This window comes from Gouania willdenowi, chromosome 24, assembly GCF_900634775.1.
Source record: "Gouania willdenowi chromosome 24, fGouWil2.1, whole genome shotgun sequence".
NCBI classification, from domain to species: domain Eukaryota; kingdom Metazoa; phylum Chordata; class Actinopteri; order Blenniiformes; family Gobiesocidae; genus Gouania; species Gouania willdenowi.
Window position 1 is genome coordinate 3,147,006 of NC_041066.1, and position 17,548 is coordinate 3,164,553.

General features: G+C 39.2%; 1 protein-coding gene across 5 annotated transcripts in view; it reads right to left on the reverse strand.

Moving 5' to 3' along the window:
• ankrd6b (ankyrin repeat domain 6b) overlaps positions 1 to 12,925 on the reverse strand; it is an 85,115-nt gene extending 72,190 nt beyond the window's left edge. For 4 of the 5 annotated variants that reach the window (XM_028440159.1, XM_028440156.1, XM_028440157.1 and 1 more), the window contains exon 1: positions 12,792 to 12,925. The gene's annotated coding sequence lies outside the window, so the exon portion shown is untranslated. The remainder of the gene's footprint in view (positions 1 to 12,791) is intronic. The other variant, XM_028440154.1, reaches the window with a different exon arrangement.
• Between the last annotated feature and the right edge of the window lie 4,623 nt (positions 12,926 to 17,548).

Below are 17,548 nucleotides of genomic sequence, written 5' to 3' on the forward strand. Positions count from 1 at the left end.
ATGGAATACCCCTGAGAACTCCTCAGCCACTTCGGACTAAACAAAATCCAAAGTGAGACGTGGGAACATGAGGGCTACAGAACCAACACAAAATGGACCATGGAAAACAGGTAATAATAGTAATAATGTTGTGTTAAAGATCTCTGACTCTCAGTGATTGTGTGGATGAAACAAAGGCTCAGCACGGGGGACGCCATCTGTCTGTTCTACATTAGCAAAAGAACAAGAGGCAGAACCTGATTAATGTGTTTGCTCACTAATCCCAGGATCTGTTTCAATACCCTATAGCCCCACGACATAGAGAAGTTCACACACACGCACGCAGACACACGCACGCACGCACGCACACACACACACACACATACACACACATACACACACACACGGTCAAATAACTTACTGCAGTCTAATCCTTAGCTAATGCAAAAGAAACCTTCTGTCATCCATGTGACATCTGAAACAGATTTCACAGGAGTTCATAGGTTGATGTACACGTCACTAGGATGGTGTGGAGGGTCCCATCTTTGACTTCACATTTACTTTGTGGGTAATTCGTCAAAAACAAATCCGTTTTATTGGTGCTTCAACATTCTCCATATTTTTTCATTTAAACACACCTACAGTAATTTTAGAGTCAACAGATGACAGGCGTTAGACTGTATGAAATACTCAATCATGCTTTAGTCCTCCTTTAGCGCAGTAACTAAAGCTAAGCAACAGAAAACAGGCTGTGCAATCTTTACTCTTAAGGTCAAATATTCCAGGAAAAGCAGCCAAAACAAGGAGAGTATCTGCTCAGAACAAACAGACAGTCATTGTGTGCATCGTCCCTAATTTTGCCGTTTGATTTTAGATTCATCTCATCAAGATACATAATTGATTGTTAATTATGTAGAGCCTCTAATGGTGATTGCGGGAAACGAATGGAAAATACAGAATTCACTTCCCGAAACCTAAAACTTCTGTTCACTAACCCCAACCAGTCGAAGCGGATGGCTGCCACCTCTGAACCTCTCACATTTTTTTGCTATAAAACAGGTGTTATATTGTCTAGATTTAGCAAGTGTAGCAAATGTACATCAAATCTCTCAAAAAATCTTGCGTGATCTCAATGCATGCTTGTTTCAGCACATTTCTTATGTGTATAAATATGAAAATACTGACAGCTGTTAACCCCATTAAATGTATTACGCAAGTTTGCCAGTTTATCACCCTGACATCTTATTAAGGAAAGACATTGAAACGGAAACAAAACAGAAATGTCTAAGTAGTAGGGGTATATATTTATATATATATTTTTTAAACCTTTATTTTACCAGGAACGTTTTTTCCACTGCAGAAGACAATGTAACTGCACAAAGAAGTGAGCTAAAACCTGGGCATATTAATCCGTGTATCATTTGTTCATTCGTTTTTCTATTATGTAACAAAAACATGAAAAACACTCATTATTTGATATTTGTTTCCAAAACCAAAATGAAAAAACTAAAAACGCCTTGTTTTTCAAATTCAAGCTCTTTTGCTTCCGTACAGAAAATGAAAAACGGAAAACGAACACTTTTATCCGTTTTCTCCATTACCGATTGGCCAAAGTCCGTGACCCGGAAGTGAAGTGTTACCCGTGTCAGTTACTTGTCCGAAAACACAAGCTGTGTCATGGCCGGACTGGAGGAATATACAGTTAGTGGCAAAGCTTTTCGTAGATGGCAAAACAAATTCCGAGATATTTTTAGCTCTGCAACACTTAGGAATTTCTAAATCCTCCGAAATGTCCGTGAAGAGGTTCTGTGCCCAAAACCAGCTGAAGCGAAAAGGACACGTTTCGGATGCACAGTTGGAAGCAGCGATCTTGTCATCAATAATTATGGCTCTTCCACTCTGTTCATATTTCCAACCTAACAGCGTTTGTAATTTTATTCCAGAGATCGTTAGTGTTTTAATAGTGTTTATATTATTAATATTACACATATTCCGACTCAAGGAGGTGTCCAGGGTTTTCAGCTGATGCCGATTTCGGCCGAGGATCTGAGCACTTTTAAAAACCGATGGGAGCACCTCAGCAGCCGTATTGAAGCAAGGCAGTCTCCTCACTTCCACCCCTGGTGAATGAAAATACAGACTACCTGGGTCTCTAGCGGGCGGATTAGGACTCTACCCATGATAGACGCACGTATCTGAGCACCTTTGTAAAACCGATGGGAGAAGCAGTATTAAAGCACAGACCTCCTCTGTTTCCACACTCCTCTCCCATTGATGGGACTCTGAACGACAACCCCGACTTCCATGGTCTCCAGCGGACTCTACTCGGGAAAGAAGCACATATTCGGACTGAGGGAGACCATTGCTTTCCGCTGATCTGAGCACTTAAGTAAAACAAGCACCAACAAGTGTATTCTCCCTCCAGTATCATTGTTAATGAACTCCTGGTGAATGCTCACACACGTCCTTCACTAAATTATGAAATTAGTTGAATTCAATAACAAATCTCAGACAATAATTCATTATCATATTAATATATATATATGTATATAGACGGACAGAATGGTAATGGCGAACCAACCAGACATTGTGGTGGTGGACAAAGAGCAGAGGAAAGCTGTTGTGGTCGACATAGCAATACCAAGCGACTTCAACATCAGGAAAAAGGAACATGAGAAACTAGAGAAATACCAGGGGCTCAGAGAAGAGTTGGAGAACACCTGGAGGGTGAAGGCATCAGTGGTGCCCGTGGTCATTGGGGCACTCGGGGCAGTGACCGCCAAACTGGAGGAATGGCTGATCCCAGGAAATACATCAGACATCTCGGTCCAGAAAAGTGCAGTTCTAGGAACAGCAAAGATACTGCACAGAACTCTCAAGCTCCCAGGCCTCTGGTAGAGGACCCGAGCTTGGAGGAAAAAAGAGACCGCCCACGGAGGGTGAGGAAAAGTTTTTATATATATATAGACTGTATGTGAAAGCAGACATACAGTGTGCGATTTTTGGCCCATTTTGAGCTGATTTTCGACTCGTGCGACTATTTTGTGGGATCGTGCGAGTCTCTGCTAGATCATGTGTCGTGCATCGTGTAGTATACATGGGGTCACGAGAGACGATTAACACCTCACGACCAGCTCCCGATCAGCAATTGTAGGTCGTAAGGATTTCAAACATGTTTGAAATCCAGTCGCTCCTCGTGAGGGTATCTCACAGTTGAAGCAGTGCCATGGACCGGCTTAATGTAAACTCTCACACTGCGCATGCACAAACACCACAGGACCGCTGTAAAATTGACGGACTATACTGCCCATGTCTGTCCATCCAGTTCCTGGTCCATCACGTCGCCGTCTTTTCTTGTTTAAAGCTCTTTTTGCTGAGATTTGCGAGCGTTACTCCACTTCTGGGCTTTTCTTCTTTGTCTGTTTTAATGGTGACGCTTCAGTGTTCTTCTTCTAATTTTTACGTTGCATATCCGGAAACAAGACCCCGACGTGTTGTGTATGAATGTACAGTGTGAGCAGTCAGATCGTGTCAAAGAGTGTCGGTCCGTACAGTGTGAGAATATGAATCGTGAGCTGCGCACATTCAGGCTCTGTGTCTGAGTCGCACAGTTTGAGCTGGAACTGAATGCAATGATTGAAAAAATCGCACAGTGTATCCCAGCTTTAATGCAGCACAGTTTAAAGAAGCAGCTCCTTTGTCTGTTAGCCATTATCTTCTCTTGGTCTTGTTTCATTGTCCAGAAGCAGCGATCAGAAAAGGCTGTGCTAACAATGAGATCACTACCCATGGAGCCGCTTACACAGTATAAGACTACCCCAATTCCTCTTCCTCATCCTCAAACACGTCATAGAAACAGAAGAGACATTGTGACTTCAGATGGCATATTTTACTTCGCTGATCAAACAGAAATAATAACAGAATCCTTCAAACCCCCTGCGGGTTGAAAGCCACCATCTCTCCAGCTGGTAATGCGGAGTGTCAGCTGTGGGACAGGCCAATGCCCCCCACCACACACAAACTCTTTCAACTTATTCAAATTAGCTCTGAAAGAAGTGTCCATAAAGCATCACTTTAATCCAGTCGGCTGGGAGAATTTAGCAACCACTGTCAGGGTGCTGGCTCCTGCATGCCTGTCACGCTTATAGTTTCAATCACAGATACAAGGTTAATTTAGATTTAGTACAGCAATAATTCCTAATTCCTCAAACCTCCTACGTCTGGAGCACTGACTCAAAGTGAGCTATTCCCATCATTTCTTCCGTTAAAACTAAGCTGCCATCTTTTATTTTAAAACAAATTCTCACATTTGAGCAACTATACACTTGTGTTTCTTCAAAAATTGCACAAAAAATGGCAACAATATGGCATTCCAAAGGATTATTAATACCTCCAGATGTAAATAAAAGGTAAACATGGCATAACTAATTTATGTCCCTACTTTGCCTTTCTGAGCAAAAGAAATGTGTTACTCCCATACTACAATGGGTAATGGTGTGGCTTTAAATTTCACCATCTGACACATTCATCTAATAATGGCCCTCAGTGTTTTGTTTCCAGAGACTCCCCCTTCCCCCATCGTCCATTAGAAGTCATTATGTGGCCGTTGTACGCCTGGTGACCTCTGACCTTATCAGCACTGTGCTGTGCTAATTAGCTCCCCGAGGAACTGGACAGGCAAACCAAATGGTTAAACTGCTGTTCTTATCTTTTTTGTGTGTCACAAAAAAACAACAAAAACAAAAATCTTTTTCATCCAGTTTTAAAATAATCTGTCAATTATTTAAAAGAACATAGAGCAGGATTTGAGAAAAAAATAAACAGTCATTTTACGTTTTTTTAATGCTAATGGGTGATGAAGCGCTCCAACCAAAGAGAATGAGCCCATACACATTTGTCCCTATTGCCTTGAAAATATTTTGTGATACATTTTGTACTGCTTGTTATGGTCTGAACCAGTGGGCGTGCAATGTAGCTGTTCCCACTTAACGTTCTTGAAGCCAAAATACAGTGCTCAAGGGGCACTTCCATCTTGCAATTTTGGAGCCAGAGTCAAGAGGAGCCCTGGTAACACACCCCGCCCACTCAGCGTACTGCCCTGATGACTTGGCGTAGCCGCCCAGCTATGCCAAGACCATAAGTATCTTTCCCGGTTTGTTCAGGTCATAGAGGTTAGCAAAAAACCACGATATATTCATACCTGTCAAGTATCCCGTTATAGCTGGGAAGCTCCCGTATTTTACCCCTCTTTCCCTCCATCTTCCTGTGTTAGTATTTTCCTGTAAATATCCCGTATTTTAATGTAATAATAATTAAAAGATGCCTTACTAAACTGAACGTCGTACCTAGCCTCGCAAGAACTGCCATCTGAAATGGCCCATTCAACATAATATCTACAGTATTCTAAAATTGAATAAAATAAATAAAAAATGAATTGGGGAAAAAAAAATAGGAGATTCCGGAAATTTGAATCCGATATTCTATATTCGTTTTCAGGCTAATATCGGACCGATATCCAATATCGATATCGGATTGGGACACCTCTAACAAATAAAATTACCCAATATGACTCCAAAAACACACTAAACAACAGCAAAAACACAAATGTACTCAAAAAACACACAAAAGACAACTAAAAAAATACAAAATAAGTACATATGCCTGTAAATCACACCAAAAACACATAAACACAACAAAACCACTCAAAATTAGATAGAGTAACAGTTTAAACTCAATGACTCCAAAAGCCCACAAAATGACCAAATAAATAAATAAAGTGACTGAAAAAAGACACTAAACAACAACAAAAACACTATTTACTTAATATTATTTTATTATAGAACACATTAGGAATACAGTAAGTAAATATGGATAGTGACAGAGGTTGTCATCTCGATCGTAGCAAGTCCCTCTAGCAAACACGTCTTGAATTGACATTTGGCTCGACTTTTCTTTTGCTTTCCCTGTGCTACCTGCTGATGTGGAGGGCCACAACTTTAACTCCATACATTCTTGATATTCCACAATATGCTTGCGGCTAAGATGGTGGAGCAAATTACTCGTGTTGCCGCCTCCAGCGACAACTTTAGCCCGACAACACTTGCATAAAATGGTTGTTTGGTCGATGTCAAATTTTACAAATTTGAAAAAATAAGTAATGCATTCAGAGTCGTGCGTGTGTGAGTGCGTGCGTACGTGTGAGTGACCGGAGCATCGATTATAAGCTGTATGCCGTTTTGAATGATTGGCAAAATAAACATTATAGTCCATATTGACAGGTGGACAATGGAGGTAGAGTGCACACACACATGTGCACTGTTAGTGTGTCCTGAAACGGACAGAAGTGTCCACTGCGAAAGTAAACGGGAGTGCATCACTCTACTGTAGGACTCTCTCTTTTAACACGCTCGTACTCGTGTGTGTGTGTGTGTGTGTGTGTGTGTTGTCCTTTAGGAAGTTTAAGGTCAGACTGCAAAGAAAAAACTCCAATAGATGCCTATGTGTACAGCAAAATAACATTGTGTTTAGTTTACAAATCAGGACGGACTACGAGGGTATCACAGTGGTATGTAAATGTGTTCTCTCATCGCGTGTGCAGCTGCTGTTGTTGCTGATGTCACGGCAGGTGTTTCCTCCTTGTCCCGTCGACTCGCTGCCGTCCGGTCACACCCAGGATAAAAGACGAGGGTTACGGGGAACAGCTACCTTCGACAAATGAGTGCGTGTCTTCACTGCCTTGCACTTTTGAAACTCGGAGGAGCCACTCGCGTTAGTGATTCTATGGCGCCACCATCTTTGTTTTGGTCTGACAACGCATCGACGCGCACATTTTGCATTGACGTATTTTTTGCGTCAACGTCACTGATTATGTCGACGCGTTGTGTAATCAAATACACCGGTATTCGGTATGAATCAGTATACCGCCCAGCACTAACATCAGGGTTTGGTTGGGTGTCCATCGTCTATCCACAATATCAGCTCCATTGACAACATTAGATGTGCATTCCCACTGTGGCTTGGCTGATGACTGCAGTTACACTAACCACCGAGGTGTCATTATGGAGTCTGATTTCTAAATCCTATCCAATGCTCCTATAACTCTTCATTGGTGATTCATATTGTCCTTATAGATATACATAAAATGATTTACTTCAAAAGCTCTGATTAGAGATACCGACCATAGTCCTAAATCTAAACAATAGGACATAAATACAAAACATCTCAAACACAAAGTCATTATATCAGCAAATACGTGCAGGAAACAATACAGGGTCACCTGAAATGTCAAATGTCACAGACAATCTTTAACACTGTATTCTATACTTTCACTGTATAAATGCAAATTCAAATATAAATCTGGTTCAAATAATATGCAGTATAAAAATATCTGAGCAGGTACAATTTGTCACTCTGTAACAAAGGTGATCAAAAACTAATTCTCGAAAAAAAAATGTCTTTGAAGTCGTCAGAAAATCATCATATCAAAATGGGGTCACGATCCAAAAAAGATTGGGAACCACTGGTTTAAACTACGTAATGAAGCATGAAAGAGAACGTATATTGGATTTACTAAACATACAAGCTCACATTTCCAGCTACTTTTGTTAAACTTTATCCAACCAAGGTAAGTCTTTTAAATCCTGTGCTTTTCTAACAAAGACTCTGCTCACAGGCCATGAATCATTGGACTGCACTTTATTTGGAAATTGCTACTCACAGCAGTGGCTGAAATCAATGAACAGGCTCAAATTACAGCAAACTGAATTACAGCATTTTTTTTTGTTTTTTTTTCACATGTAATCCTATACTTTCAGTATAGCCAGGGGTTTGATTTGGAGAAGGTTATTCTATTTCTGCCACTTAGAATTCTAACCTTTAATAATTTACCAATTGCCTGCTGGCGCCTCTGGGATTGCCTATCTTTGTGAAGGGCTGAGGGAAGAGTTGAGCTTCTGAAGCCACACAAACAAATCCATACCAAGCTCCATATTCAAGCTGCCTCTTCTTTTCCTCCCTGCCTGCCTTTCTACATTGCTACTATAACCCCATCACACATTTCTGACACGCCTTTCCTAATGAGCTCGTAAATTGTGTTAATACCCTTAAATTAAAGTGTCCTGGGTTAAGCTGCAGGCAAAGGTTTGCTGCAGCAGGAGGATTTCCCCAAAGCCTGCTTTATTTCATGGTTTAATTTTCTCTTTGGCTGCAGGCTGTAGAACATCTATCAAATATGAAGAAATCTTGTAAAGATTTCCTCGTTCATTTTCCTTTTCGGGGCATCTTTGAAAGCACACCAATAATTAAAATTTGAATAAGGACTAATGAGATTTTAACTACAGTTTTTTGTTTATTTTTTAGAGATGTCCCGATCCAATATTGATATCGGATATCGGTCCGATATCGGCCAGAAAACGAATATCAGATTTTATCGGACTGCATCTAAAATCCCCGATATAAACTCTCAGATAAAATTTTCCACTCCAGCACTTCTATCCATAGATGACTGTGGTTCACACTACAACAAAGTAATCTACTGTTGCTGACTGTTGTTCTCTGTTTGAGTAACATCACTTGATCAAGCAACTACACACTACAAAATAAGTAATAAAAGTATGTATGATTCGTCGGGAGCACCGAATATTCAGTGTCTGAATATATTCGGCCAAATATTGCAAAAAGAGCCACATTCCTCCATCGGTTTAGTGAGTTAAGAACAAGGCCGAATAGTAGCATGTGACGCAATGACGCAATCAAACAATGTGCAGTGATTTTAAGTCGTAAAAGTGTGTGCGCATTGCTGCAGGAGCAGAGCAGCAGCAGCAATAACATCTTTTCCGCACACAAACACAGCCAGACTCTCTCCTTTCCGCTCTCCGTCACCGCGTAAAAGTTGGAAGCCGTCCAATTCCACAACCAAGTCCATTGTTAGCGCTGTGAGCCACAAATCCGTAAACATCCCCATCGTTTCCTCCTCAGTTCACAAGCGATGTCAGGTCTGGCTGCATAGGCTGGTGTAGCATTAGCACAGTGCTAACAGCTGATGTGTGCAAACAATGGGTTCATGGCTCCAAGCAGTGACTCCCAATTTGATCAGCAGCATAAAAAGTGGTGCAGTATGGGAGTCCAGTAGTGTAGTTTGCATTTACATATATGACAATAAAGTACAATATATATTCTATATTAAACAACAGTGTTGTTTTAGCTGTTCGACAGTTGGAAAGGGAGGAGCTCACATTCTAGGAGGCGTGTTAGGTGACGTCACCTGCCAATGTGGGCAAAATCCATCTCGCCCGTTTAGAGCTGACTTTTTACAAAATGTGGAATAACAAGAGAGGGCGGAAACAGAACTTTTTACACTTTGGCCCTCTGAATAAGGCTATTATTCCACACTGTAGCAAAACCATTAGAAAGCGATTTTTTCCATCATACCTCCCCTTTAATGCACTTCAGGTTTTTTTTGGAAGGCATGTTTTGTTTTATTTGAAGGGGCTAATATAAATGAAAAACTTTTCTTTTTTGGAAAGAAAAGGCTACTGGAATATCTAAAAAATGTCAGATTATTTAATAAACATTTAATTTATTTTAAAAAAACATGTCTAAAATGTATTCTAGGCTATTTAGGCACTGTCAAAAAAATAGTGAAAAACTTCGATATTTGGTACTCGGCCAAGCGCTTATATTCTATTCGGCTTCGGCCACAGATTTTCATTTCGGTGCATCCCTAATGATTTGTGCTGATATCGTATCAGATCAATATCGGTATTGGCCGATACGCAAGGCTGCAATATCGGTATCAGATCGGAAGTTGAAAAGTTGTATCAGGACATCCCTATTATTTTTATTTGTATCGTTATTATCCCCACAGACACAGAGTCTGCATGTCCCACTTGTGACAGAAAGGATTTATGAATAGAAAAATCAACTTGCCCCTCATCTAAAATGAATTTGATTAAATGAGCTCCAAATACTTATTTTTCTCATTCAGTGAATCCTGATTTAATTGCCCCAGATTTTAAAATAATTTGGCTAAACTTCCATTTTCAATGCAGGACTAATATCTTGTTGTGAACTGTGCACTTCAGTTAAATAATTTTACTTATTTTCTTAAAAGTTTATTTTTCATGATAATGAGATACTTGAATGTATTTAGTGATAGTTTTAATCTTCCTGTCTTTGTCTGCATTAGTGTGTGTTAAACAGTGATAAAATGAAATGCTTCTGTGTAGAAGGAATCACTGACAATCATTAGTTTTACAATACACATTTTCTCTTAGATTCCATGTTCTCATGTTTATAGTGTCTCTAATGTTGCTGTGAGGCTCATGAACAGACTTTGTAATGAGCTGCTTGATAACAGGGATCTGAAACGTGCAGAATTGGTGCCCTCAAGGCCTGGTTTCACCCGTGGTTTTATTACAGAATCTCTGGATTTCTTTACACATTTACAACACATGTACATGAATGTTAGGTTAGATGGAGCATGGTATTTGTCTTGTGTGGAGACTGAATGTTACAGAGCACTGTCTGTTGCTCACAGCCTGTTTTTTCCTCCATGTTTAATTATCATTCAAAATAATATTTTCAAAAAATGAGGAATTACATTTTAAAAATATGTGAGGTATTATGCATTATGCATTGTAGTTGCTTATATAGGGCAACTTTATTTGGTTTTAGTTTTGAAGATTTTTTTTTTGGTTGCAGATAAAGATGGAGGATGTCCATGATAAGTTCCCTGTGCTATGAAGTGGTAGATTAATGCAGACATGAGCAACTGGTGGCCTGAGGGCCATATGCAACCCAGTAAACACAACAAAATGACCCCCAAAACACACAAAATTACAGAAAATTACACAACAGCCAAAATACTCAAAAGGACCACAAAAATACAATAAAATAACTCCAAAAAAACACAATCTGACTGCAACCTAAAAAAAACGACAAAAATATACCAAAGGAAAACAAAAATTAGGCATGTAACAATTAATCGTAAGGCAGTTAAAAATCGATTCATAGGTATTACGATTGACATCGATACTTTGAAAATTGAATCGCAGTACTTTTTTAAACAGCAGAGGATGCTACAGTATATATGTATCCCTTCTCTGGTCCAGCAGTGTACCGGCGGGCGGAATCTGCTACTATTTTCTTTCTGGCCGCCTTCTACTCTTAAACATGTTAATGTTACATGTTAATAAATGATTCCTTACCCCTTTAGCACCGAAAGAATATTTTTAATATTACGTGAATATCTGTAAAAGTCATGTTTTTATATTAGCTCTGTCTGCTAGCATAGCATCTCTTCTTCACTGCTAAATTAGCTGCATGCGAACCGACCACTGGGTTACCAGCTCCCTCTGCTGGTCCAAACAAATATCTGACGTAAATCAGTGCAATGACGTGTTTTGTTAAGGCACAAAATACATTTTCAGTTGCACTTTTAAAAAGAAAAAGAACTATTATGCAGTTTTGCATTGTTTACTATAGAACCAGAATTTAAATTATTAAGCTTCTTCTTTGTATTATTCCTTTATTTATTTCATTTAAGATTTATTTTTAGTTAAATTGCATTGTCTTGAATAGTTTATCAAGGGATTCTTTTGACAATGAAAAATAAAAGGAAAATAGTACAGTATTTTCTAGTTTTTTCCCCCAAAAAAATAGAGGAATATTTTTCAGTCATCATTTGACTACAGTCCCATTTTGTAAAATAAATCGTCAGAGAATCATATCGTGAACCCAGTATCGTGAATTGAATCGTATCGGGAGTTGAGTGAATCGTTACATCCCTAACAAAAATCAACAAATAGAAAAAATATATATTATGGGTTGTCCCGAATACAACTTTATCACTTCCAATATGACACCAATATTCCACCCTTATGGATTTGCTGATACCGATATTCATCCAATGCTTTATTGGTGCTCATCATACATACTTGTATTACTCGTTTTGTAAAGTGGAATAATAGAAAAGGCTTAATCAGGAGACATTATACAAAGTGGGAATGAGAAAAACTGACCCATTTATTAGAAGTGCTGGAGCGGAGTTTGGAATTAACTCGTTCTATTTGAGATTTTAGATTCAAACCGATACAATTTGATAAAATTTTATTTCTTGTCAATAGTGTCTGAATATGTATTTGTTGAGGACCTATACCAAGCATGAGTCAGTCACTGTGATAATTGTCCCTTATCTCTGTGTTAAGTGTGTGTGTGTGTGTGTGTGTGTGTGTGTGTGTGTGTGCGTGTGTGTGAGTGTGTGTGTGTGTGTGTGTGTGTGTGTGTGTGTGTGTGTGTGTGTGTGTGTGTCGGATGCTTCTGCCCTTCATTCTGCCTATAGCAGACTTTAAAGGAATAATCAAAAAGGTTTCTTATGCATTGCTTACATTGAACCTGGGGTCACAGCAGCACTTTGTGGACCATTGCATTCATTAGGAATCTCTCCATGTAATCAGGAAAACTTGGGTCTCACACAGCATCTTGCATTGGGCCCCCCACAAAGCTCTGAATTCTTTTCTTCTAATTTGACACAACAAGAAGTATCTACAAATCAATAAAAAAGTTTTAATCCTTCCCGTGATTTCAGATTCATGATCACACACATTGTGTTGTTCACTCTTTCCAACCAGGAAAAAACAGATACCATTACCGTGTTGTGTAATAAGCATCAGAACTATGCTTTAGAGTAGCAAGTGTGACTGTGATTAGTGCGTGTTTGAAATTTAACAGAAGTTTGTGCGCAGAGCTGACCTACTACAACGTTTTTAATGTATCCGTTTCAACAAATATAAGTGACTAAACGAAGCACTTACCTCATTCAAATATGGTTAAAGTGTTTACAAGGTCCACAGTAGATCCCTACGTCCGTCCGTGAGCATGTGCGTGATGTTTCCTCTACGGACGCGGTAGTGGAACACGGACGGGAGGCTGCTGTTGGAGCTCCGCCCCCTCCCTCTGCTCATTTGCATATCAACACAGGCGCGCGACTGATAAACAGGCTATAAAAACACAGTCCAAAGACCCCAAACTCTGTAATAACATTCACGTTTCATCTCTTTATCGTCACCCCAATTAAACAAGTACTTACTTTAGAATGCAATGACTTGTACGTGTGTGTTTGATACTTAATAATAATAATACAAATAAAAAACACAGCTCAGTCCAAACCTGACCGCAGCAGAGCAACAATTTTTGCTCTTTCATCCATCCATCCATCCATCCATCCATCCATCCTTCCATCCATCCATCCATCCACCAAAGCTACATTGGAATATTCAGTTACTCAACATTGTAGATGCATGTAGATACATTTATTTTGGTGCAAACTTTTCTCAACATTAGACCACGAAAGAATTATCAAATATTTTGGGCCCATCCTAAGTTCAGTGGATGGCAAATATTCCAATTCTCCTAAAGTTAAATATTTAGGCCATATAAATTTTTTTTTTAAAAAAAAACAAAACAAAAAAAAACAACATGAACATGAATCTTTTTTTTTTGGTTTTTTTTAATCCCAATTTTTAGTTCTTCCAAAATGCATTAAAAAGAAAATAATTTATCTTAGCCCTCATGCACACAAAATATCAATCTAACATAAACTTGTCACTTAATTTAGTCTGGAACACTCGGATGGACTGATCAATGGTTCACCGCTCAACTAATAAGTAAGTAATTTATTTATGAAGCGCTTTTCGCAGATAAAATCACAAAGTGCTGTACAGAGCTGTGGGGGAAATTAATACAAGTGTAACATAATAAAATAATAATAAAAACATGGGTGAATATACATCATAGGAGCATCATCATCAAAACATAAAAAATGCATTTAAAACTAGTCTGGGACACTCAGATGGACTATCCTTCTATCCTATTCTGTTTGCCCTTCTGTTCACTAACCCCAACCAGTCAAAGCGGATAGCTGCCACCTCTGAACCTGGTTCTGCTGGAGATTTCATCCTATAAAAATTAGCGGGTTTTTTTCTTCCCACTGTCGCTAAATGCTTGTTCATGTGGATCTTGTTGGGTTCTTTCTTTCTGACTATGAACTTCATAATTTGTTCAGCGCTTTGAGATTACTTTGTTGTATTTTACTCTATATAAATAAAGTTGAATTGCATTTAATTGAAATATTCAGGTTATCAGAGCCACAAAGCAGCAAACTTCAATGAAGTTCAAACTTCTTAATGCTCTTTTATTTCCTTTTCCTCTTATAATGTATTCTTTATACCTTTCACACATCAGCAGGAGAACGCTGGTTCACACATCTACATTTTCTGCTCTTAAAACCTTTCTAGGTCTCACTCACTCTCTCATCTTTTGACCCGCTTGCTCCTTTTCAGGAGCGGGAATGTTAAAGTTTATGACACATACCTCCAATTTGTCCTCTTGACCCGACACCCACATGACCTGATGACATCCTTCAGATTTCAGAGATGTTCAAAAGCTCCTCTTTTGAGCTGAAAGCATTCCTCAGTGAGGTACTACACTCTTTCAAAGTAAAACTACTGGCTTATTGTAATGGTAGGGTTTGGTTGCTTCTGGCAAAGCTTTTTTCTTCATAATACCAACTTTTTTAAAAGTTTGAATTGGACCTTGGACACCAAACAAGCCCATTGTTTGAGAGAAAAAGGCTTAGCTTGAAGTATTATTCACTGTAAACATGTCAAACTTTAATCAAACTATTGATCAAATGAAAATAATAAAACGTTAAGGAAAGCAAATTGATGTTTTAGAGTTCTAAAGCAGGGCACACGGTGGCTTAGTGGTTAGCACGTCCGCCTCACAGCAAGAAAGTCCTGGGTTCAGGCCCTGGGGTGGACACTTGGGTCCTTTCTGTGTGGAGTTTGCATGTTCTCACCGTGCTGCGTGGGTTTCCTCCGGGTACTCCGGCTTCCTCCCACAATTCAAAAACATGACTGTAAGGTTGATTGGAGTCTCTAAATTGTCCATAGGAGTGAATGAGTGAGTGAGTGGTTGTCTGTGTCTGTGTTGCCCTGTGATGGACTGGCGCCCTGTCCAGGGTGTACCCCCGCCCAGCGTCCTATGAGAGCCGGAGATTGGCACCGGCAGACCCCCGCGACCCTGATAAACGGGAATAAGCGGGTATGAAGATGGATGGAGTTCTAAAGCATTCTCACAATAATTGGAATATTGTAGCAAGTGAAATCTAAAAAAACCAACAGTGCCCCATTTTGTGTTGGCAAGCTTGATTTTTGCACACAGACGACGACAGCCTGAGGGTGTAACAATAACCTACTTCTTGTATTCTTTCATGATGGCTAAGGTTTATCCCAACAGTTTTTCCCTTACACTCAAATTATGAATTCCAGTCTGTTTCTTTAGAAATTCATTGTAAACTCAGAGAATTGTGATGCTGAGCCCATGAGATAACTCTCTAACTAACTCTGTCTTCACAGTACAGTATATGCCCCTAGGCTACCACAGCTAGTGTGAGAGTTCTTATCATAGAGAAGAAGGGTGTGTCTACAATTTGTGCTGGAGTCGGTCTAAGACAATAGATTCCAAAGACTGGGACTAGAAACTGGAGAAGCACAGAGTGAGTACTGAGACTTTAGCTGAATCTTAATATATTAGAGAAAAGGAAAAAACTGCACCAATGACCTAAAATGTTAATGTTCAAAGGTTCATATTGGTAAAGTTCTAAAGTTCTGAAGTTCTGAAGTTAAAGTTCTACAGTTCTAAAGTTAGGTGCACAGGAGAATAGTGGTTAGCATGTCCACCTCACAGCAAGAAGGTCCTGGGTTCAAACCCTAGGGGTTGAGAATTGGAACCTTTCCGTGTGGAGTTTGCATGTTCTCCCTGCCCTTGAGTGGGTTTTCTCCTCTGGCTTCCTCCTACAATCCAAAAACATAATTTTTTAGAGTCTCTCAATTGCCCGTAGGAGTGAATAGGATGTGAGTGGTTTTCTGTCTGTGTGTTGCTGCGGTGGGATGGTGCCCTGAGGGTGTATCCCTGTCTAAAGCCTAAAGAAAGCTGGAGATTTTGACTCGTGACGTGACCTTGACCTTGACATTTCGGCACCATCTGCCCATCCTTGACATTGTTCCTATGAGATGACATGCGTCATTAAGTTATAGGGAAAAAATTTATATATATTTTTTGGTTTTTTTTCACCTTGAACAAAGGTCAAGGTCACACATTGAAAGGAAATGTTGTTCAAAGGTACCAGTCTGAGCACAATATTATTAATAACATAATAACATCTCACAAATAAAAAACAGAAATCTCAGTTAACTAACAGCTCCATTCACCAACCGACATACAGTATACTTGCTGTTTCATTTGAGCGTCACCAATATAATAATAATGATAATGCAATGTTCAGAGCTGCAGTTTATCTAAGCAGACATATACAGGTAAATCACTCTTTTAATTATATCAATCTCTTTTGGTTTCAAAAACTTTGAATATGGGTCTGATATACGGCCAAAGCTCCAGCAATTGTTCAAAAAACTAAACTTTTTTGTATTTGAACTGAAGCAAAGAAAAAAAATGAGCTGACATTAGAGAAAAATATAGTAAAGTTAAAGTAATAAGAATCCCCCCAAAAAACAAAACTCAAGTAAAGAACAGATACTAAAACATTGTACTTCAAGTAAATTTGACTTTGTCTCTTGTTACTGTCCACCACTGCATTTCTCTTCAGCTCAATTTCTAAAGTATTTTATTAGAATGTAATGAATAAAAAATATGATCAAAACAACAAATGTGATGCCTTTACTTGTAGCTGGAACAAGTCTGCGATGAGAACGAGAAGGAAAGTGGCCAATGACTCATTAATAGTTAGAAAAGTGCAAATACAAGATATCTGGAGGCAGATCAATTATTTCCATGCAAAACAACAGAAGTAGAATGTGGCAAGGAACAAAAAAGTTGCTTGAATGAATGTTATGGGAGGAGAAAGAGGAGGAATAGGGATGGTTGATTCGCTGCATGTTTACGAGCTTCACTAAAACCAAAGCAGTGTGATGATGATGATGATGATGATGATGTTACAAAGATGATGTGAAGTCACAGAGGTTAATGTGGCCTTTTCCACACTCTTCACCAGCTCTGACCTTTGATGTTCAACCCGACACTCCTCAACAAAAGAAGGAAGAAGACCTCCATGCTGTTCTCCTCTCAGATTTCTAAAATGAAATCTGACTCAGTTTTACCACATAACTGTGCTTTGGCTTCTGCCACAGGGAATAAATCACAATGAACTTGGTCAATACCAAGTGCGCATGCTACTGAAACATGCAGTAGAGTTAATTTTAGTTCACAATAAAGGTTGACTGAAAAATATTCACTCATTGCATTTCTCATTTTGTTGATCAGAAAAAGATAAAATATCTAAGTACTTACAAAGGTAGTTTATTGGTAATCGCTGTATCCAAGATGGAAAGTGAAGTTACTTTTTCAAAAGCTCCCACTGGGTCAGATCATTGCTGCAAGGCATGACAGGTGCGAGCAGGAGATGGTGTCCAATACAAAATAAAGAATGAGTGATTAATTGAGTCATTAAAATGAAGCAGAGCGTTTCCTCTTTGAAAATACCTCCTTAAGG